The 24,667-nt window shown below is 48.8% G+C and overlaps 1 protein-coding gene across 6 annotated transcripts in view; it reads right to left on the minus strand.

Annotated features, from left to right (window-relative positions):
• FANCA (FA complementation group A) overlaps positions 1-24,667 on the minus strand; it is a 3,206,914-nt gene that overhangs the window by 752,751 nt on the left and 2,429,496 nt on the right. The gene's annotated exons all lie outside the window — the stretch shown is intronic.

Below are 24,667 nucleotides of genomic sequence, written 5' to 3' on the forward strand. Positions count from 1 at the left end.
CACAAGTGTCTTGCAGCAGATGTCAACGGTACACGGGGCAAGCCTATGATGATAAGGAGGAGCGAGGGAAGCTCTGGCGCCCGTGAAACCGGCCTTGACTCCAGAAAAGCCAAAAGGCCAATCGGTTCATCACAGCCGGTGAGTCGAGGGGAGAATCAATAAGAACCGGGCTGTGTTGAGTGAGAGAATCGCAAAGTGACAAGTTTGAACCAAGTTCAAGGAACTGTGAATGAACTGTAAAAGTTTTAAGGGGAGACCAGCTGCAGAGGGAAACCAGCACCACTTGGGTGCTAACTCAAGAGACTCTGGTTGATCCCCTATCTGAGTGAAACTACAATTCCCAGAAGGCCGTTGAAGGGCCCGTGAAAAAGGTGAAAGTGGTCATACAGAGGGTCAAGCAAAATCTCTGGACAATCGAAAGACTTTGATCTACAAGCACTGTGAAAGAAAGGGAAGTGAATTCCGCAAACATTGAATTTTGTAGAAAGAGAACATTGAAAGTAAAGAGGGGTCAGCGCCCAGAAGAGAGGGGCCCAGAGGTGAGCCACTATCACCCTGATCGAGAGCCAGAGTAAACCCGGTGAATGGAGGCTAAGAATCCAGAGGCGTCGGAGCATGGCAGAGGGGGATCCAAGGGTGAAAAGTTGTAACCCCAAAATTGAAATTGAAAGCAATAGTTAGGAGACAGCAAGAGTGAACCCGAAGGAGGGATGCCACAGAAGAAGGGTCCGAGACCGGTATAGGGAGATCCAGGGGTGAAGCTGTCATCCCATGTGAACTGTGGTAAACAATTGAGAAGGGTCAGAGTTCAGAAGAGGGGGGATTGGGGGTGAACCCATCACCCAGCAAATATTGGAAACAAACTTTCATTTGTTAAAGGAAATTTTGCTTTTGTTAGCTGAACACGCCAGGCCCTCGAAGAAATTGACTTTCAAGTGAGAGGAGACTTGGCCACCAACGGTCCTGAAAGCTGCAATTAGAACTGTCGGCTCGTGCTGGAAAAATCCAAGACTGTACTGTGCTCCAAGCTCCCATCGTATCCAGTGTCCAAAACGTGGGGAAGGAATACCCAGGCTACCACATCCCGACATATTATTTGAGAACACTTCTTTCTTTTCTTGAGAACTATCCCACCCTCCTTTTTGTAGTTGTTGTAAGGTTTGGATATAGATTTCTTAATATAGGCCCTTTTTATTTGACACAACGCCTCTAGGTCTGCCTTATTTTTCATTTGATGGTCGAAGCTTGTTCCCATATTAGATTTAGGTTTGGATTATGTGTTTTTCCAACCTGCACACAAAATTCATTGTTCAATAAACACCCTTGAACTGAGATCACTTATGTCTGTCTTACTTATTATCACCATGAGTTCCTTACAGGAGGAAAAGTCTTCCCTACTTCGGTGTCTAGGACTGCTCAGATGAACTGGACCCGCTGAACTGGTGTCAAATGGGACTACTTCAAGTTGAGGGAGAAGCCCAGCCTGTGCAGTAGTAGGCAGATGTCCTCCAGATGAGACAAGACCTGCCCCGCTGACTTCGCTCGGATCAGCTAGTCATCCAGATACGGAAATACATGGACTCCGGATCTCCTGAGGTGAGCCGCAACTACCACCATGAGCTTGGTGAAGAACCTTGGGCAGAGGTCAAGCCTAAGGGGAGCACTTTGAACTGATAGTGCTCGTCGCCTATGAGGGACCTTAATAACTTCCAGTGCTTTTGATGTATCGACACATGGAAATAAGCGTCCTGTAGGTCTATTAACACCAGCCAGTCCATTAGTTCGGGAGCATGGAGAATCTCTCTCAACGTCACCATCCTGAATTTGTCCTTCCTCAGGACCTTTATCAAGGCTCTGAGGTCCAGGATGGGATAGAGACCTCCTCCCTTCTTGGGCACCAGGAAATAATGGGAATATCAACCCAACCCTCTCTGATCGGGAGGTACCTTTTCCATCGCACCCTTCGACAACAGGGCTCTCAGTTCTTCCTGGAGCTCCTGTCCCGGTTTGATTGGGGGAAGGTGGAGATCTGTCTCAGGGCCTCTTTAGGAAAGGCTGACAATAACCCCACTGAATCAACTGCAGGGCCCAGGCATCAGAAGTTATTTCCTGCCACTGGGACCAATGCCCTGCCAACAGCCTACCAACCGGTTCATCGTGGGAGGGGACATGAAAGCGGCTTATTGGGTGCGGGTGACCCTGTCCTTGCTTGTTGGCCTCTAGAGAACCCTCTGTTTTTTCCGGGATGTGCAAAGCGCCTATGCCCTTGCCTGGCTTGCGGGAGCTACGCCATCCTGCCATAGGGCACATAAGGTCTATTTATTTATTTATTTTTTTACATTTGTATAGGGCACAAACAGCCCTTGGGCATCGTGGAGCTGTTACTTGCAGGGAGCTTAGTTACAGGGAGGTACATTTTACATATTTTACATTGATAACACATTAATACAGTCAGCTAGTTACAAGTACATTTGTAGGTTAGCAGGCTTTGCGGCGAGTAGTCCCATGGGGACTGTGGTGTTGATCAAGCGAACAGAGTGGTTTTCACGGCTTTGCGGAAGGCACTGAGTGAAGCTTTGGCACGAAGAGTCATAGGAAGGGCGTGCCAGTGTAGGGAGGCATGGTAGGGGAAGCTAGCGCCTCCTGCTCTGACTTTTTTTTTACCCTGGGCACAGTGAGCATGTTTGCGTAGGGTGTTCTGGTTGGTCTTGTAGATGTGGCGGGGTGGATTCTTTGTGATAGGTTAAGCCGGTGCAGAAAGGTGGATGCATTTATGGGTAAGAGTCAGGGCTTTGAATATAACCCTCTCCTTTATTGGGAGCCAGTGGGCTGATCTTCTAGCAGCTGTGATGTTTTTTCTTTTAGAGATACCTTGGGCTGCACACAGAGCACCGTTTTGGATTACTTGCAGTTTTTCTAGATTTTTGTTGGAGGTTCCTAGGAAGAGAACATTACAGTAGTCCAACCTAGAACCGGTGATAGCTCTGGCTATGTTGGTGCAGTTCTCTTTGGAGAGAAAGAACCTAGCCGTATTAATGAGTTTTGCATGGTAAGCTGCAGAAGAGGCAATTGCATTCACTTGTCTCGTCATGGATAGGTTGGAATCCAGATAGACTCAGAGTTTTCACTGTGTCATATACTGGGATTTTGATGGAATCAATGGTGAAGTGGATAAACTGAGTGTCAAGATTTTTGAGAGTGTCAGTGGATCCTACCAGCAGGAGGTCTGTCTTGTCAAATTTGAGGCAGAGTCTGTTGACAGCCATCCACGTTTGGATGGTTTTGTAGATGTTAAGAGTCGTGGAGTATGTGTCATAGTCACCTGTGAGTGTGAGGAGGATCTGAGTATCGTCAGCGTAGTTGGTGTAGGAGATACCCATGGTGTCAAGGATGAGAAAGAGGGGGCGTGTAAAGATGTTGTAAAGCATGGGTGCACAACATACGCCATGCTGTTTTGTCCGGCCCGCGAGGCACAAACACTTTCCTAATGCAGGGCGAAAGTCTTTGTTGTCTTCCGGGCCGGACAAAACACTGGCCCTCATTGGCTCAGCACACACGCACCACGTCGCTCCTACGAGCCACGTAGTGAGTGTGTGCTGCACCAATGGAGGGCCAGCACTACGGCTGCCGTGGCCAGTAAGGCTTGATGCCGGACGGCATTTCAGCCTTGCTGGCCACACCAGCCATAGTACCATTCACCTCGCCAGCGTTCCAGCTTACCTGTCTTCCAGCACGTCCGGTAGGTGGTCTGTTTGTTTGTTTTTGTGTGTCGGGTCTGTTCTGCTGTATGTTTGTGTTGTGTATGTTGAGATGGGGGGGGGGGTGTCGGATGTGTATGAATGTTTGTTTTTGAGTGTTTGTGTTGTGCATGTTGAGATGGGGGTGGGGGGCGTCGGATGTGCATGAATGTTTGTTTTTGAGTGTTTGTGTCGTGTATGTTGAGTTGGGGGTGGGGAGGTGTCGGATGTGTATGAATGTTTGTTTTTGAGTTGTGTATGTTGAGTTGGGGGGTGGGGGGGTGTCGGATGTGTATGAATGTTTGTTTTTGAGTGTTTGTGTTGTGTACGTTGAGATGGGGGTGGGGACTTGTCGGATGTGTATGAATGTTTGTTTTTGAGTGTTTGTGTTGTGTATGGTGAGATGGGGTGGGGGGTGTCGGATGTGTATGAATGTTTGTTTTTGAGTGTTTGTGTTGTGTATGCTGAGATGGGGGGTGTCGGATGTGTATGAATGTTTGTGTTGTGTATGTTGAGATGGGGGTGGGGGTTTGGGTCTGTATGGATGCATGCTTGAGAATGTGTGTGCTGAGTTGGGGGGTGGGGGGTTTGGATTTGTATGGGTGCATGCTTGAGTGTGTGTGTGCTGAGTTGGGTGGTGGGGGGTTTGGGTCTGTATGGGTGCATGCTTGAGAATGTGTGTGCTGAGTTGGGGGGTGGGGGGTTTGGGTCTGTATGGGTGCATGCTTGAGAATGTGTGTGCTGAGTTGGCGGGTGGGGGGTTCGGGTCTGTATGGGTGCATGCTTGAGAGTGTGTGCTGAGTTGGGGGGTGGGGAGGTTCGGGTCTGTATGGGTGCATGCTTGAGAGTGTGTGCTGAGTTGGGGGTGGGGAGGTTCGGGTCTGTATGCGTGCATGCTTGAGAGTGTGTGTGCTGAGTTGGGGGGTGGGGGGGTTCGGGTCTGTATGGGTGCATGCTTGAGAGTGTGTTTGGGGCATAGTGTTTGGTTGGGGGTGAGGGACATGGGGCATAGTGTTTGGTTGGGGATGAGGGGGCCATGGGGCATGGTGTTTGGTTGGGGGTGGGAGCCATGGGGCATAGTGTTTGGTTGGGGGTGAGGGGGCCATGGGGCATAGTGTTTGGTTGGGGGTGAGGGGGCCATGGGGCATAGTGTTTGGTTGGGGGTGAGGGACATGGGGCATAGTGTTTGGTTGGGGGTGAGGGACATGGGGCATAGTGTTTGGTTGGGGGTGAGGGACATGGGGCATAGTGTTTGGTTGGGGGTGGGGGTGGGGGACATGGGCATGGGGCATAGTGTTTGGTTTGGAGTGAGGGGGCCATAGGGCATAGTGTTTGGTTGGGGGTGAGGGGACCATGGGGCATAGTGTTTGGTTGGGGGTGAGGGGACCATGGGGCATAGTGTTTGGTTGGGGGTGAGGGGACCATGGGGCATAGTGTTTGGTTGGGTGTGAGGGGGCCATGGGGCATGGTGTTTGGTGAGGGGTTGGGGGCCATGGGTCATAGTGTTTGGTTGAGGGGTAAGAGCCATGGGCCATAGGGTTTGGTTGAGGGGTGGGAGCCATGGGGCATAGTGTTTGGTTGAGGGGTGGGGGCCATGGGGCATAGTGTTTGGTTGAGGGGTGGGGGCCATGGGGCATAGTGTTTGGTTGGGAAGTGGGGGCCATGGGGCATAGTGTTGGTTTGGGGGTGGGGGCCCTGGGGCATAGTGTCAGTTGGGAGATGTACATCCTTTGTTTTTTGAAGAAACCTGACTCAACGAAGGCCATACTCCTCTTGGGCAACCCAAACAGCAAACTATAGCAGTCCAAAATAACGGAATGTCCAATCATAGGTCAATAAAATATATATAATTTAATTAAACAGACGATATACAATAACTCAATCGAAATAAATTATAACAATGGAAAATGTGTACTACAAAATGTAAGTTTGAAATGCAATAAAATCGTTACCCCTCAAAAACATTGTTTTTCCATGTGTTTAATACAAATTGGGGGTTGAAAAATCCTCCTGCCACGCCCCGCCTACCGCCCCGCCCACATTTACTTTTCGGCTCACTATAGCCCTCATGTAAGATACTTTCGGCCCTCTGTCAAAATCAGTTGTGCACCCCTGTTGTAGAGAGTATGGGAAAGGCAAGAGCCTTGGGGCACTCCAGAGAGCATGATAGTAGGTGAGGCAGAGGCAAGGTCAGAGAAAACTTGCATGGTCCTACCTTGTAAGAAGGAAGTGATCCAGGCAGTGGTGTCAGGGGAGAATTTGGCTGTGGAGGTGAGGTGGCGGCATTTGTATTTGTATTTGTAATGTATTTGTATTTGTAATGCAAAGGACATTATGGTCTACGAGGTCAAATGCCGCAGAGAGGTCGAGAAGTAGGAGTAGGACCGGTTTGCCTTGATCTCTCGCATCATCCATCTGGTTTTTGAGGTCAAGTAGGGCTGTCTCGATCCCGTGCCTGGGGCGGAAGCCGGATTGGCGTAACCCTAGAAGCATTGACAAAGGCTTTTAGGAATGGAGCGAGGGTGTCTGCGCAGTGCTTGATAATTGCGGCTGGACAGGATTCACCCTTACAGTTAGAAGGCTTTATAGTTTTCATGAAGTTGATCATGTCCATGAATGAGAATAGGGGAGAGGGGTCAGGAGAAGAGGAGGGGGTGGGGGTGGAGAGCTGGTGAGCGCGTGTTTGGTGTTCTGGATTTTGGTTTGTAGTGAATTCACTGTTACGCATGGCTGTTTGGATATCGTCACACCATGCCTTATCTTTGCTGAAATTTTGGGGGTTGGGGGTGGGCGTCTCTAATACTCTGAATATGGAGAACATTTCTTTTGTGTTAGACTTGGCTTCAGAGATTCTGGTTTCGAAGGATTTAGCTTTGGCGTGGATGATGGCTTTCTTGTACTCCTTTGAGTGTGCTTTAAAGTCTTGTTTGTCTTTGTCAGCGTGGGTGGCTTGTCAAAGTGTCAGGGCAGCACGTTTGTCGGTACAGAGTTTGAGGTGGTCTGGGGTGAACCATGCATTGGTGTGGCTAGTGGGTTTGGTTTTTCAAGGTTTGAGTGGGGCAATGGAGTTGACCGCAGCTGTGATAGCGTATGATTGGGCGAGGGCTTCTGGGTCATTGGAGAAGGGGGGTCTAAAGGCTGGTCCCTGGAGGAATGATAGGAGTCTTTCTTTCGTGAGTTGGCGGGCACTTCTTTTGAGGGCGGGAGGTAGGGAGTTAGAGGGGGGAGAGGAGGTTCTGGCCGTGGGGATGCCAAATGTGATGACGTGGTGATCAGACCAGGGGGTAGGGGTATCACCTGTGATTGAGAGAGGGCAGTTGTGTTAGGCGATCCAATCAAGTGTTCTACCTAGAGAGTGGGTGGGGTCTGTGATAGAATTTCTGAATCCTAGGGTCTCGAGGGCAGAGTTCAGTGATTTAGCGGGGGGGTGAGGGAGTCTTTGGTGTCGTTCATGCCTAGGTTGATGTCACCATGTTGGATGGCTTTGTTTTTTTTTATTTTTTATTGTCTGCCAAGAGGTGACTGAGGGAGGCCTGAAAGTCACCTATGGGGCCTGGAGGGCGTTAGACAAGGTGTATGGTAATGGTACAGTGATGGGAGATGCTGAGTTTCAACTGGAGATAGTCACTGTTATTGTTCATAGTTTTGTCCACCTTTCTGATGGAGAGGAAGTCTTTGGCTATTAGAGCAACGCTTCCACCTTTGGATGGGCGGTCTTGTCTGGTGACTGCATAGCCTGGTGGGAGTGCAAGGGATAGGGCAGGGCCCGAGGCTTCATGTAACCAGGTTTCATTCACCATGAGGAGATCTAGGTTGTGAGTGGTGATGAGGTCATGTATCTCTAAAGCGTGAGTGTTAATGGAGCGGGCATTGATCAGGGCGCACTTGAGATGGGGTCCTTGGGTGGTAGGGGCTGGGTGGCTATGTGAGGTGGGTGTGGTGGGAGGGTTATAGGAGGCATCAGTGGTAGTGGGTATGGCATTTACAACATTAAGGGTCCCATTTTCAGGGGTCATAGACACAGGCATAGTAGCATAAAGGTCAGTACATTGCAAGATGGGGGTAGATAAACGTGGGGTCATAGACACAGGCATAGTAGCATATGAGTCAGTATAGCCTCTGCTCTTGGAGGCAAATCTGAAAGTAGGTTTGGCCGGCTGCGCCACTAGGTCCAATGAATTAGCAGCCCACTTTGATTCCATGAATTTCTCTAAGGATTTGTCTGCTTTATGCCTTAAAAGCACGTCACCTTCAAAGGACATGTACAGCAACCTGTTTTGAACATTTGGAGAGAAGCCAGAAGTTTTTAGATAGACTTGGCGTCTTATTACAACTGCTGAACCCATTTCTCTACCAACGCAGTCTGCTACGTCCAGTCCAGTGTGTAATGACAGCTTGGCTTCGTCCTTCCCTGTTAGGAGGTGCTTGGTGTCAACCCTGGACCTCATTCCTCATGTATTGTTGACACCATCCTTCTTGCATCATGTATCCTAGTTACAAGGGAACCCTCACTGCTATCCTTCAGCAAGGGTTCCAGTTTCCGGGAAAAGGGGTTGAAGGCAGAAGGAGTGAGGTGGACATGGTAGTCCATTGCTGGGGGCCGTTTCTCCTGGATGTACCTGATTCTGCTACTTGAATAAACCCTTCAACCTTAAGCAACGTCTGTGGAGTGCATTCATATAATTTAACATTGATGACAAGGATTGGCCAGAGAGTTACGGCCCCCGGAAAACAGCAAGGATTCATCACCGGTTTGTGTTTTACCCGGTGCATGGGAGCAGAGGAAAGTTGTTACTGGCGAGTGGAAGTTGCAGACAATTGAGGAAAGTCTGGAGGACCCTGGAGTGGAGTGCCTGTTCGGGAGTGATAATGACCGTTCACTATGGGAAAGTAAGCACTTGAGGACCGCAAGAATTGGACCAAGCAGCGAAAACCTGTATGTTGAATGTGCACAGAATTTGTTTATTTTTGATAAACCTTGTTGTAGCTGCATCCAGTCATTGATTGCTCCCGCCGCCGCCCACTGCTTACTTTTAGAGAGACGAACAGAACCCGGCATTGCCATCCTTCCTGCACACAACAGCGTGTCACTGCAGTCCAAGGAAAGGACCTTGGAGCGTGATGGCCTTCCGTGTGCCTTGCTGTTGCTGTCGATACAGTTACACATCAGCACGCTGTTAGAACAAGGAACCCTGAGGCGTGGCAGGCATTTTTGGCCTGTATTGATCTACTGTCTCCCAGAACTACGCATCGTCAGCTGTTTGTTTACCTTTGAGGACGCTTTGTATTTTGCGGAGGTAAGGTTTCAGCTGCATTCATGGATATGACGACACTGGTGGGTGTTTGCAAAAGTTTTTGATAATTTTGCGGATTGGGGTTTGCTCCTCTCATTGCATACAACTTTAAAGAACACTGTTTCTGAAGAGGGAGTTTGATTGTGTCTTGGAGGTGGTATAGTTCAATTTGGAACATGGCTAACATACCTGCTCCAATATTCTTTCTTCCAACACCAGTCGAACCTAGAGTGCGCTGGTTGGACTGGAAGGAAGGATTTTATAAGTATGTGTTGGCAGCATTTGGACCCAACTTTTCCAACGAGTGCAAGGAGGCACTGCTCTTTCATTGTTTGGGTGCTGCAGGGCAGGAAGTGTTAAGAAAACTCCCAGAACCCCCAGATATCCCAGAAGGGGGACCTTATGAAAAAACATTAGCAAAGTTGGACAAGCACTGTTGTATTGAAGAGAAAATAATATTAGAGAGGTACAAGTTTGCTACAAGGAGCCAGAAGAGTGGAGAGAGTATTGAGGAATTTATTACCGCCCTGAGGGGTTTGGCCGTTAAGTGTAGATTTGACCATTGTCAAGATGAGCACTTAAGAGATCAGTTGATGATCAAATGTTCAAATGACAATATCAGAAAGGAACTGTGGAAGGAAAGGAACCCTTCTTTAGACAGAGCAATTGACATTGCAAAGACAGTAGAGCATACAGATAAATGCATAAGAGTGCTTCAACTAGACAATCCATCTATTGATAAGCCCAAGTCAGAAGACAATGAAGGTGCAATACAGAAGGTTTCCAAAGTGACGCAGAAGCATGGTGCAGGAGCTTCACAACGCTCTTTGCAAATGGGCAGGAGGCCAGAGAGTCGTCAAGATCCCACCACCAGAGAGTGGGGCCAACAATGGTCATCCATGAGAGTGACTAAAGGGCCACCCAATGAGACTGGTAGATCTATGAGTGGCAGGGACTCTGGTTACTCTAGGGCCTCTCCAGGAAGGAGGTGTTACAGGTGTGGGAGCCTGTCACATTTGGCATCTGATGAAGAGTGTTATGCAATTTACATTATATGCAATGATTGTGGGGTGAGGGGACACATGGCCAGGTGTTGTGGGAATTTCAATGCAAATACAGGTCAAGTACATGAAGTTAGTAGGGAGTATGAGGATGATACAAATGGTGATGGTGGTAGGGAGGTAGTGTTTTCAGTCAATGCCATTGATGGCAAAGTGAAGAAAAAGAAACCATACACCACGGTGATGATTGGTGGGGTACCAGTCTCGATGCTCATGGATAGTGGAGCGGATTACACTTTGATAAGTGTGCACATGTGGAGAGAAAAGTTCGGATGCTGTACCTTGTGGGAGAACATTGTGAGAGCGAATGCCTATGGGGATGTACCAATAGAAATAATGGGATGTTTTGAAGCTGAGTTGCAATTCAAGGACAGGAAGTCAACAGGGACTGTCCATGTGGTCAATAGAGGTGGAGAATGTCTGTCTTGGAGTGATCAGGCAGAACTGAGAATACGGCTTGAAGCAAGTCACCCAGATCAAGTGTTGACGGTGGAGAGCGAGGCCATACCGCCAGCATCGTGGTGGGTGATAAGATTGTACAGACCAATACCACAACTGATAAGTTAGGAAGTTTGAAGGGGTTTGTGCATAAGAGTCGATTGAAGAGAGATGCCATTCCAAAAATTGCCAAGCTGCGCACCATTCCATTAGCACTCAGAGAAGATGTAGAAAGAGAATTGAAAAGAATGGAATGTGAAGGAGTGATAGAGAGGATTGATTCCTCAGAGTGGGTTAGTCCCATAGTGATAGTAAAAAAGAGTAATGGATCTTTACGAATATGCATTGATCTCAGACATTTGAATAATATGGTGGTAGCTGATAGATTTCCCTTACCCAGGATAGATGATCTATTAGTGGGTGTGTCTGGTTCTAGAGTATTCTCCATTCTTGACCTAAAATCTGCCTACTATCAGGTGGAGTTTCATCCTGACTCTACAGCATTCATTACCCGGATTGGTCTTTTCAGAGGTGTGCGTATGCCGTTCGGATTGGTTTCCGCAGTGAGTGTTTTTCAGAGCATAATGTACAAGTTGCTAGGAGGTGAGAGAGGTGTCATGTGCTACCAGGATGATGTGCTTGTGTGTGGGAAAGATGAAATGGAACATGATAAGAGATTAGGGAGAGTTTTGAATATGCTTAAAGAAGCGGGTCTTAAAGTGTCTTTAGAGAAATGTATATTCAAAGCTGACAAAGTAGAGTATCTTGGCCATGAAATTACAGGGGAAGAGGTCAAACCCAAAGAAAAAGCCATAGAAGCCATTTGTAAGATGGAAGCGCCAAAGTGAAAAGCAGATGTATTGTCGTTCCTTGGCTTAGTTGAGTTTTATGGCAACTTTATTAGAGGTCTGTCAAATATGTCAAGAAATATGAGAAGGCTGACTCGAAAGGGTGTTACCTTTAAGTGGAATGATTTGTGTAAGGAGGAGTTTGACAGGATTAAGGATTCCATTGCCAACGCCCCTATTTTGAGAACATTTGAAGAAGGTAGACGCTCCTTGTTGTTTGTAGATGCTAGCGATTATGGTATTGGAGCAGTCTTAATGCAGGAGGATCAAGAAGGGCTGCACACAATTGCGTTTGCATCTAGGTCTCTCAAAGGACCTGAGAACAGATACTCGGTAGTGGAAAAAGAAGCATTAGCGTGTGTCTGGGGAGTGGAAAAATTCAAAAGATTTCTGTGGGGCAGGGAATTCACATTATGCACTGACCATAAGCCTTTAATTGGGATATTCACCAAAGGTGGTCTATAAGGAGTCTCCAGGCGTATTATGAAGTGGGTGACTTCACTACAAGGCTTACAATATACCATGCTTCACGTCAGTGGTGAGACCAATGTAGTTGCTGATGCCTTATCCAGATCAGTGCAGAGAGAAAATTTGACCAAAGAGAGTCTGTTGAGTCATGAGAGGGATGTTGAAATATTTCATGTTCATGAATCGATAAAGAAAGATGATTGGGACACTGCATGTTCTGAGGATGGTATGTACCAGAAAGTGTTGACTTTAGTGATGGAGGGTAAGATAAAGAGTTACATTGGTGATCTAGGTAGTTCTGCCAAGGTTAGAGGAGAACTATGGATCGATAATGGGTATTTGCATAGGGGTCATCAGATGGTGGTACCTCTCAAAATGAGGAAATTGATAATAGATCTAGCTCATGTTGGGCACTTGGGGCTGGCTAGAACCAAAGGTTTGGTTAGGTCAGAGTTTTGGTGGCCTAATGTTGACAGAGACACATAAGAACAGGTTAATGGTTGCAGTGATTGCATTGAAGGAAATAAGGGACAGAGTACTGAAAGTGCCTATGACTGTGAGGAGATCACCCACTGTTCCGTGGGATGAGGTTGCCTTGGATTTGTTAGGCCCCTTTAACATTAGAGGTGGAAGAGAAACGTATGTGTTAGTTGTCATGGATTTATTGTCTAAATGGCCTGAAGTATTTATACTAAAAGATATCTCCAGTAGCAGTATCATAACATTTATGGAACACTTGTTTTGGAGAGAAGGATTCCCCAGGAAATATTTGTCGGATAATGGTTCTCAACTGGTGTCCAGGGAATTTAGAGAGTTTTTGAGTAGTCATGGCATAGAACAGGTAAATACTTCCCTGTATCATCCCCAGACCAATGGATGCGTAGAACGCTTCAACTGCACTCTCATGGATGCTATTGGAATTGCCGTAGCCACTGGGGGTGACTGGGTAAGAACTGTAATGGAGAGGACATTTCAGTACAGATTGGCTCCACATAGTGTTACAGGTGTGTCTCCTTTTGAGGTACTAAGGGGAAGGAAGCCTAACTTACACATGTGTCCTGGTTGGATGGGAAAATCCAAATCAGTAGGAGTGGATTTGGAAGGTGTGAGAGGGAGAATATTTGAGTCTGGTGTCAAATCTAAAGAGCGGTATGATCCGAAGAATGCCTGTAGAGAGCTCAAACTTGAGGAAGGTGACTGGATTAAGATTAAACTTCCTACCAAAGTACGTAAAGGTGCATCACTATTTTCTCAGCCTAAACAGGTTGCAAAAGATCTAGGATCCTCTGTTCTGGTCAAAGGAGGAGGTTTTTGGAACAAGGAGAGGATAGCTCTTTGCAGGAATGTTAGAGACACCAATGTAGTTTAAAATGACTACTCTATGAGGCGTTTTCACTTCGACAATTTTGTTCTATCCTGGTCATTTACACTTGTTCTTCAGCTGTTTTAACATTGCATCGGAAATATTTTTTTTTTTGTTTGTGTTTGTTCTTTGTTTTATTGGAAAAGGAAGGGAGGTGTTGGGAGGTGCTTGGTGTCAATCCTGGACCTCATTCCTCATGTATTGTTGACACCATCCTTCTTGCATCATGTATCCTAGTTACAAGGGAACCCTCACTGCTATCCATCAGCAAGGGTTCCAGATTCCGGGAAAAGGGGTTGAAGACAGAAGGAGAGAGGTGGACATGGTGGTCCATTGCTGGGGGCTGTTTCTCCTGGATGTTCCTGATTCTGCTACTTGAATAAACCCTTCAACCTTAAGCAACGTCTGTGGCGTGCATTCATATAATTTAACATTCCCCTCCTCCACCAGCTGTAAAAATCCATCCCGCATGGCACCCTCAGGGATGCACTGAGCAGCATGTTCGACAGCCTTCCATAAGCCAAAGGAGTACTTGGTGAATCCACATGCTAAATTAGTGCCTTTGAGCACCATGCTACCAGAGGTGAACAGCTTTCTGGCCAAATAGTCAGATTTCTTCCCTTCTCTGTCCGTAGGCAGATTATTATTATTGGATGCTGCAGGTCTGGTGGAAATAGTGGCAGTCTGAATAACCAACCCTTCCGGGGAAGGGTGTGTGGCAAGGAAAGAAGGGTCTCCTCTTGCTGGCCTATACTTCCCTGTAAAATTGGCATTCACAGGGGGAATGGTACAAGGGTGCTGCCATAAGGAGGCTAAAGGGTCTGCAATGGCTGGGTTGAATGGTATGTTATGCTCGACTGTAGGACCCTCGTCCAAAATGTCGGTAAGCTCATACCTCTGAAGGGGGATAGTCGACGCCTTCAACCCCAGCGTGTCAACCACCTTGTGAACCAGATCCCTGAACCTAATATTATCATGGGTATAGGGCTGGTTTTGCTTTAACTCAAGGTCTGGGGAAGTATCCAGAACACTGCCATCGTGTAGACCTTAAGCTAGGGCCAGTAAATAGGTCTGGTCGTCAAAATAAAATAGAATTACGCTGCCGGCTCCTGTGTAGACAGGGTTCACTGAGTCCTCAGGGTCATCGGGATAATCGACGCTAAATGTGGAATGCATCGAATCGAAGACACCTGATCTTGACAGTGGCACAAATGAACTGTTGGCGATGAGGGCTTAACAATAGGTTTCAAAACCAAAGCTTTCGATACCGAAGTTTCTTTCGGTGGTGAGGGATGCACAGAAAATGGATGGGAGTGATGGGCCTCAGCTTATGGCCCTCCAGCGACTTATGCCTGGTAGGTGTAACGCCCGAAGGCGTTTTCGACGCCGATGATGTTGACGGAGTGGCTGGCTTGGGGTTGGGAGCTCTGAGTGCCACTTTTGCCGCCAAAGCTTGCTGGTCGGGTGCCGGAGCCGCACCTACAGTAGCTTGCCCGTTAAACATTTTGAGCTTTGAAGTTTTAAACTTTCCCCCCTCTTCCTGAGTGGTCGGCCCAGCAGAGGGCTTACCTCATTCTGAAAATGAGCTGGACCTGCGTCAATGGCTGTGGTGCCGCTTCTTTGTCCGCAAGGAAGATGACGAGCAAAGGCTCCTGGAATGGGACCATTTCTTGGCTTTCTTGCAATGTCGTTCCTTCCCCTTGTCAAGAGTAGGCTCCTCAGTCTCGACCTCTGTGCCAGAGACTTGGTGCATTGTCGGCCCAAGGCCAGTTTACCGGCCCTCTCAGGTAGGGATTTCGGCTGCATCTTTGTGCATGACGCACAAGACCCTGTGGCGTGACTAACACCTAGACACCATAGACAGATGTCATGGGGGTCGGTCACAGACATTTTGGCCTCAGAATCGCAGCATCGCTTTAAGCCCGAAATCCTGTGAGATGACATTGCGTTGAGGTTTTTGAAGAAAAAAGTACAAATAGTACAAAAAGAACATTGAGTAAACTCAAGTAGTGTTCCTGATGCAGAAATGCAGAAAAAAGGAACTGAAGCATGGGGCATAGTGACATGCTATATATACGACGGCTGATGTCACTTCCGCAGCCGACGATTGAGAGCCAGACAAGACGGATTGACAATCGATGGTCGAGTCGAGATCCACTACACCCCCTGTCGAAAAGTTTCAGAACAGCAGAGTTGGATGATGAATATCTATCATAATGTGGAATCTGCAGGAGAAAAGCAATCCATTATAAGGGGGGCTCCATAAACATGTGGCCGGACCGAAGACATCTTCAGAGACAAAGGGTGCGGGTCCCTAAGAAGCCAGTAGCAGAAGTTGTGGAAGCGGTGCGATCTGCAGAAAAAGTCTTAGAGAAGTCAGTGAGTGAAGCCTGGCATTCTAATACCTTGTGTGACGATTGCCGGCTATAGTATCCAGTTCCCTATTCACTCCCTATTCACTTGCGCGTGATTTAAAGCAAGCTGAAATTGTTAATTGAAGTTACAATCCATGAACAATGGAAAGTAGCAATTGCGTATAGGAGCGAAGTCTTTTATTTGCAAGAGCAAATGCTGCTTAAATACACTGCTAAACCCTCAACAGACTGTATCTACCTGAAGGAGCAGTCGCGTGTCGTTAATTAAGAAGAGTGAATGTTGTGGAGACCATTACTGAATATCTAACCTTGACAAAACAATAATTGAAGTCTTTAACTTGTGAAAATGATATCAAAGAGTGGCCACGTGTGCCTAATTGTGATTCCCAAAGGAAGACTGAATTCCATTATTTTCTTTAACACAGCATACCTTTTCACACCTAAGACGTAAAGGTGTATTTACTATTGAAGAAGAAAACAAGCATTGCACAAGCCAAGTGTTTCCCCTTATTAAAAGTGAAACTAGCCTTTCCCTGTGAAGTTAATAACAGTTGAACTGTCCTAAGAAACACATGTACAAGCGTTGCTTGAAGCTAAGAGAGTGGCACAAAGGCTTCTGAGTAATCACTTGGGCTGATAGCTGGTCGAATGGGGAGGGTAAAGATGGGGAAGGGAAACAGGCCGCTTTTAAAGACTATTTGAAGTTGGCACAACCTGCAGTGCCAAAGACTGTGGAAGTCAGAGAGAAGTCATTCTTAAAAGCAAACCCAAGTTGTTATAGAGGCAGAAAGATGCGAGAGGCAAAGAGGCTGCCCCTTTTGAAGATATATATTCAGAGGAAGAGTGCCTTGCCTACTTGAAGGTGTTGAAGTACTTTAAATTGTATCTTGTCGGAGCATGTCTAGAAGCAGAAATCACTGAAGCTGTGGTAGTCATCCAAAGTACAGAAGCTGTGGTGATATATATGTTTATTTAGGCTACTACAATGTTGCATCTACTGACAAAGTGGAGTACTGTGAGACAAAGGTGACCGTTCTCACAGTGAATCAAGCAGAAGTGAAGTTGTTGAAGGCAGCAGCACTCAGAAGTCATCCTGACAAAGATACCATTGGAAATTCTACAACTTTAACTAAAGAATACTAACTGTTAACTAAGAACTGTGTCTTAATGACAGTTGTAGACATTGCATTTCTTTTGAACTGTGGCAAGTATTCTTGAAGAAAAAGCATCATGGCTGGGGTCACCATTGGTGCTATTTGGTGGAAGTGTAAAGTAGATATTCCACCAAGGAGAAAATATTTGCCATCATTGGAACTTTGGTTAACAAACCATAATTTTGACTTTAAAATATCAAGAACTTATTTAAGACTGTCTTATCTACAAGGATTTCCTAGATTCTTCTTTTGGTTGAACATTAACAGGGTTGACCTTGAATCCTGTGGAATGGGATTTGCCCAGGACATGAGAAGGTGATTCACAAACTGTGAAAATTGTTTGTTATATTGTATTGCCATATATTTTCATTGTGTATTTGCTGCTTAGTGTGAGGGTCAGATATCCTGTGTTAAAGTGTTTTCCCTTAGCTTTGGGTAGTCAGGGAAATCCTCAGCAGAGTAGAGATAGTGAGGTATTTTACTACATTTATTGTGAGAATAAAATGGCATGTTTTGATAAATCATCAAACAGTTGTCCGTCTTGCATTACTGACCCCTCACAAATATCCAGCATTGGGTATGTAGAGGCATCGGGAGAGCCATGGTAGCAGAAAGGTTTTCTAAGAGCAGCTCAGCTGGGAGAAAGATATCAAAGATGAGTAATCCGTGGGAGGAAGGAATCCATTATAAATGCCATGCCACACTAAGGAAACATAACCACAGTGGCAGCACCTTTGTAGGACAGTCTAGCAATAATACTAATTTAAGTTTTTGTCCTTGATACCAGTAAATAAATGTCATGTTGTGTAAGAAAATATAACCCGACTGGCTGCTGCACAAAAGACCCCAGACTCCAAAATAAAAAATCAAATGCCTGTTTCCCATGAACACATGCAAGCAAACAAACACATATATTAATTCAGCATTCATGCACATTCACTTGCGCTCCCAACAGCATTCATACATTCGCTTTCAGCAGCAGACCCAAACAACACTCTCTCATTCACATGCATACCCATACAACATACAATCATTCATACATTCAAATGGATCCATGCACACAGACGCATACATACACTACTTTCTTTTCCTTACCTGCATCCCCGGTTCAGGATCTGCTTTGTTTCAAGCTCCAACAATGGCTCTCCTGCTCCCAGGCATTATGAATAGGAAGCAGAGAGAGATTTGCACATGAATGGTGGAGCCGGAGTGGGTCCAGCTCTATGCCCCAGGCCTTCTGAATGTGCAGACCTTACACACATTATGGCCTGCTGAATCCCAGCCTGTATCCCCAATGGGCCATGCAAGGCTGAAGAAACAAAACACCCCATGGCCTTGCATCTTCCATTGGACATGCACGTTGGGGTATTATTAGAAAAGTGAAAAAGAAACCATGTTCCCTTTGACAGGTAAACAAGGCCTAGGAGCACTCCCTTAGATCGTCCATAATAGGTGGCAGGTCCTGCTTATCCATATTTGGTGGTGGGTCCGTGCACTGTCACCCATTAGGGACAAGCTGCCCATGTCTACCAAGAAGGATCCGACACCAGTGACTTTGACGGTTTCCTTGCAGCCCCTTTATGGAGTTAGGTGTAAAGTTTAGTTGAGTGCTCTCAGAGGATCTTGGAGTGCATGGATTGGCAGGATCTGTAACTTTGTCATTTTCCTTCCCAAGGCAGTAAAGACACATCTTAGGGGGGATCCAATACAGACATTTGCCTCCCACATTTCATGCGTGGCTGGAAACAAGAGGCCTTTGGTGAAGTAGGAATGATGCAGTCAAAATTAGTTAGGGCTAAGTAGGATTCACTAGCAGCGTACAGAGTGCGCTGGGAGAAGATTTATCTAAGATGAGGAATCTGTGGGAGGCAGGAATGCAATAGATGTATCCATTAAAAGAACAAGTTACTTTCTTACCTGGTAACGTTCTTTCGATGGGATGGTCCGACGACGTATTCCATATCTATGACATGTAATCACCACTGCTGTGCTGCTTCGGAAACTTTTTTCGGCGTCTGCGTCCTGCGTCGATGCGCCGTCGTCGAGGACCTCCTCCGACATCCGACGTCATCCGATGTGATAAGTAGGACGCACGACGCCCGTAGCCTCAGTTGTGGTTTTTTCCCCCAGAACGTGTGACATTAGTCAACTGTCAGTCAGACACAAAGCCTTGCGGAACGTAAGCTGCAATCGCAAAAGAAATTCTGCAGCAGGGAAGGCAGGGCGGGAGCGATATGGAATAAGCCGTCGGACCATCCCATCGAAAGAATGTTACCAGGTAAGAAAGTAACTTGTTCTTCGAGGGGATTGGGTCCTCCGACGTATTCCATATCTATGACAGACTCCCAAAGCAGTACCAGAGCAAGGAGGAGGGAAAGAATTTAGAATCAAAATTTAGAATAGCCAATCAAATATCAGAGCAAAAGGACCGCCTTGCCAAAGGCCAGATCCTGTCCTCGGATGGAATCGAGGGAATAGTGACGTACAAATGTATGTACTGAAGCCCAGGTGGCTGCATCACAGATGTTGCGAATAGGAACACCCCTCTGCAGGGCAGTAGATGCAGCCATACCCCTGGTAGAATGGGCCCGCAAGCCAGCCGGTGGGTCCTTACCCGCCAAGCGGTAACACTCCGAGATGGCCAAAATAATCCAGCGAGACAAAGTCTGTTTCGTCACAGCTTGCCCCAAACGCTTTCCAGCGTAACCAATAAAGAGTTGATCGTCCACTCTGACCCGGGACATGCGTGAAACATAAAAGCTTAAAGCTCTCCTAGGATCAAGCCTATGGAGCCTCTCCTCTTCCTTACCAGGATGCGGAGGAGGATAGAATGCCGGAAGAACAACCTTCTGGGCCAAATGAAATTCCGTCACTACCTTCGGAAGAAAAGAAGGACGAACTCTAAGGACACCCTGTCCTTCTGAAATACAGTGAAGGGTGGCTTAACTGAAAGTGCCTGTAACTCACTCACTCTGCGAGCGGAAATAACCGCAACTAAAAACACAGTTTTCAGAGTTAACAGCCTCAAAGGGCAAGAATGTAAAGGCTCAAACAGAGCACCCATAAGAAACTTAAGAACAAGGTTTAAATCCCAACCGGGCACCAGGAAAGTTGACGGAGGGAACACATTAGTGAGCCTTTTCAGATACTGTGAAATTAAAGGATTTTAAAGTGAGAACACTCTTCAGACGAGCGCTTAAAGATGGACAGCGCCGCCAGGTAATCTTTAATGGTACCCACTTGCAAGCCCCTGTGGGCCAAAGAAAGTAAAAAGGACAGAACCATGGGGATGTCACATACAAAAGGATCCACATTCTGAACTCTGCACCAGTCGCAGAACTTACGGCAACGGCAACGGTACAGAGACTTCTTCAGGGAGGTCCCAATCCTTATACCTCAACCTTTCAGAAGCCAAGCGTGAAGGTTGAGGGATCTGACCTCTGGATGGAGAACCTGACCCCCCTCCCGTGAGAGCAGATCGTCTCGGTAGGGAAGACGACGTGGAGGGCAGATGGACAAGTCGAGAAGGTCCGGGTACCACGTCCTCCGAGCCCACGCCGGAGCAATGAGGCTCATCCGGGAACCGAACTTCCGTAACCTCCGCAACACTTGCGGGATGACGGGGACTGGAGGAAACGCGGACAGCAGCGGGAATGACTACTCCACCACGAACGCGTCTCCTAAGGCTCCTTTTGGAGGAAATTCCCGCGAGCAAAACCTTTCGCACTTCCGGTTGTGGAGGCGAAGAGATCCACTTGAGGGGTCCCCCAAAGGGCGAAGATCTCCAGGAGAATCTCCTGAGCCAACGCCCACTCGTGAGAGATCGCGCTCTGCCTGCTCAGACCGTCCGCCATCACGTTTTCGTCTCCGGCCATGAACTGCCGAGATCGAAACTTCCTGCTGGATGGCCCAGAACTCGAGCTGCATCGCCTCCCTGCACAGAGGAAGTGATCATGCCCCCCCTTTTGTTGAGGTAGTGCATGGCCACTGTGTTGTCCGTCAGGATCAGGACACTCTTTCCTCGCACAGTCGGCAGAAAAGCCTTCAGGGCTATCCTGACGGCCCTCAGCTCCAACAGATTCATATGGAGTCTGGATTCCGACGGAGACCAACGACCGCTGACTGTCAGCCCGTTGGCATGAGCTCCCCATCCCGTGAGGGATGCATCCGTCACGATCGTCACCTCCGGCCAGGGAAGCCAAAATGGAGCCCCCTTCATCAAGTTGCCTTCGATGGCCCACCACAGAAGGTCCCGGGCGACCGAGGGCGGCACCTGAACCGGGTCCGACATCCTGCCGGAGGACTGCGACCATTGCGCCTTGAGTGCCCACTGCAAAGATCTCATCCACAGGCGAGCCTCTGGCACCAGAAGAATGCAGGATGCCATGAGGCCGAGCAACCTCAAGAACTCGAACGCTGGGTGCGTCTGGGCATGCTGAAACTTGTGCACCATCTGCTGAATGTGAAGAGCCCTCACCTGGGGAGGAAAACACTGCCCCAGGGAAGTGTCGAGCACTGCTCCGATGTACTGGAGCCGCTGTGTTGGCGTCAAATGGGACTTCTTTAAATTGAGGGAGAAGCCCAGCCTGTGAAGGGAGTGGCAGGTGATGGACAGATGATCCAGGACCTGCTCTGGAGAGCTCCCCCTGATCAACCAATCGTCCAGGTAGGGGTAGACGTGAATCCCCCCTTGCCTGAGATGCGCTGCCACCACCACCATGAGCTTGGTGAAAACCCTCGGGGCGGAGGTCAATCCGAACGGCAGGACCCGAAACTGAAAGTGCGAGCCGCCAACCGCGAACCTCAGGTGCTTCTTGTGCTTGGGATGGATCGGCACATGAAAGTAAGCATCCTTGAGGTCGAGTGACACCAACCAGTCCTGAAGCTGGAGGGCCTGGAGGACTTGAGAGAGAGTAACCATCTTGAACTTGTCCTTCCTGAGGAGTTTGTTCAAACCGCGCAAGTCCATGATGGGTCTCAATCCCCCGTCTTTCTTCGAAATCAAAAAATAAGGGGAATACCATCCCTTGTTCCTCTCCGCTACAGGCACCAGTTCTATGGCGCCTTTCTCCAGCAGGGCTTGAAATTCCTGCGCAAGGAGCGGATCCGGACTCTGCAAAGAGAGGTTCCCCGGTGGACTGTCGCGAGGCCTGTGCCGAAAGGGAAGACAGTAGCCGTGGGTTATGATCTCCAGAACCCATACATCTGAAGTAATGGCTAGTCACTCTACAAGATGCTGCGCCAGCCTTCCCCCAACCGGCGAACCATGGGACATGGCCTCATGACTGAGTGGGAGCGGCTGCGGCGTTACCTGAGGGCAAAGAGGCAACTGCCCGAGCGGCCTTGGCACCACGGGTACCCTGTCGTCCACCTCTGGTACCCCTGCGTTGGCCTCTTTGACTGCCAGCTCCTCTCGCTTTACTGAAGGACGAGTAATAGCGAAAGGAACCACCCCTCCACTGCTGTCCCCTAGGACGAAAAGGCGGAGGTTGGCGAACTGCAGCGCCCAACGACTTTGCTGCAGCTTTTGAGGTCTGCAACCTCTCAAGGCTCTCGTCAGCCTTGCTGCCAAAAAGGTGTTCACCGTCAAAGGCATGTTGAAGAGCCGGGACTACACATCAGGAGCAAACCCCGACTTCCGCAACCACGCAAACCTGCGTATCACGGTGCTCGCCGCCATGGACCTACTGACGCATTCAGCTAAATCCAAACCCGACTGAACGGACTCACACATGGCATCCTTACCATCCTGGACCATACCAAGGAAACCATCCCGTTCGTCCCCTTCGGGAATATGTTCAGCCGCTAACGCAACACAGTTCCACAGAGTGTGTGTGTGAAACGAGACAAGGCACAAATGGAGTTGGCTGCCTGAAGCGCCATACCACCAGAAGAAAACACTTTCTTCGCCCAGCCATCAAAACGTTTGTCGTCCCTATCAGGAGGGATGGTAGGGTAAAACGCCTGCTTTGCCGGGGTCGTGGCCGCCTGCACCACCAAACTCTCCGGAGTGGGGTGCCGGGTCAAGTAGCAGGGGTCGCTACTGGCTGGACGGTATTTTCACGACAAGGACCTGCCCACCGCCGGGAGACTCTCCGGAGCAGTCCAAGCCGCCGCCACCCTTCTCTGTAAAGCCATATGGAACGGCAGTACCGGGTCAGTTGGGGGACCAACATCAAGGATGTCCGTGAGATCATCCTGCACAAACTCCCCTGGGGGAGCAGACCATCCCAAGTACTCAGAAACCCTGGCCATAAGGCGTCGGTACGAGGAATCGGCATGAGAGCCAGGCTCAGGCCTACAAAACTCCACCTCCGGAGAGGTGTCCAGTCCACTGGCATCATGCAGTGACTGCCTCAAATCGTCAAACTGACTATGGCCCGAGACAATTTCATCTGGAACCTGACTAGGAACCAGGCCATCAGAATCCTCATCCACCTCCGGAATATATTCCAGGTGGCGAAAAGAAGGCACCCGAGAGTGCTTGCTCTTAACCAGAGCCTTCCTAAGGGGTTCCCCCGTGCCACGGGGTACTTCCGACACGAAAGGCGTTGAGCGAATCGGCGCCGGCCTCGAGAGAACAGGCATCAGCGCCGAGAGGATCGGCGTCGACGTCGAGAAAATCGGCGTCGACGTCGAGAAAATCGGCGTCGACGTCGAGAAAATCGGCGTCGACGTCGAGAAAATCGGCGTCGACGTCAGATGCAGCGCCGCCAGCATCGGCGGCGTCGACACAGCCCTCGAAGCCGGAGCCCCGAGCGTGTCCTTCGACGACCTGAGCGTCGACGGCTTCGACGACTTCCTCGGAGCCGGAGCCTCGAGAAAGCCTGTCGACGCCCTCGACGCCTCAGACGTCGATGTCTTCCTCGAAGACCTCACAGGTGCACATGGTCTCAAACGCGTCGAGGACCGGGACCTGGAACGGGTATGTCGAGAACGAGTCTCCTTGTCCGAACGGGACCTCTCCCGTGACTCGTGCCGACCACTCTTGCGAGCGGTGTCTCTCGACCTCTCACGACCGACCCCACTCGGGGGCGCGGACGGCTAAGTACCCTGCGACTCGAGAATCGCCAGCATTTTCTTCCCGAAGGAAGCCCATTCCTCCGGCGTCACACAGCTGGTGGGGTAAGCGACGTGCCGGGCAGAGTCCTCCGAAGAGGACCTGGAAGACGACCGGTGTCGGCGCTTCCGAGAATGCCTCGAAGAGGCTGAGGAGTGGCGAGACCGACTCCTAGAAGGAGACCCACGAGACTTCCGACGATGACGCGGAGAGTCACCTCTGGAATCATCCGTCGAAAGCCCCGCAGACTTCGACTTCCGGGACTTGGACACCCGACCTACCGACAACTTCTTCTTACGTTCGCGTAAGGCTTTGGACGTGAGCGACTGGCAGTCGATACAGTCATCCGTGTCGTGGGCCTCCCCGAGGCACCAGAGGCAGGCGTCGTGCGAGTCCGTCACCGACATCTTGGACCCACACTCCCCGCACTTCTTGAAGCCCGGTCGCGGGGTCGAAGACGAAGTAGAAGACATCTTCACACGAAGGATTTTCACAAAAACTAACAGGTTCGAAGAACCGAGAAGAACAGAACTCCAAAGAGTCGAGGCGTTAACCGAGATTCACGAAGCAACACGTTCGCGGAAAAACGGAACTGAGGCGACGGGCGTCGTGCGTCCTACTTATCACATCGGATGACGTCGGAGGAGGTTCTCGACGATGGCGCATCGACGTCATCGACGCAGAAAAAAGTTTCCGAAGCAGCACAGCTGTGGTGATTACATGTCATAGATATGGAATATGTCAGAGGACCCAATCCCCTCGAAGAACAAATTACTTATCACTGGTAATGTTCTTTATGAGATGGTATGGTATTCGTACAATACCGCAAAGAGAAAATGACCTTGCATGTCTAAAGGTGTTCCCTACCC

Source organism: Ambystoma mexicanum, chromosome 2p (genome assembly GCF_040938575.1).
Source record: "Ambystoma mexicanum isolate Mex_15411 chromosome 2p, UKY_AmexF1_1, whole genome shotgun sequence".
Lineage (NCBI taxonomy): Eukaryota > Metazoa > Chordata > Amphibia > Caudata > Ambystomatidae > Ambystoma > Ambystoma mexicanum.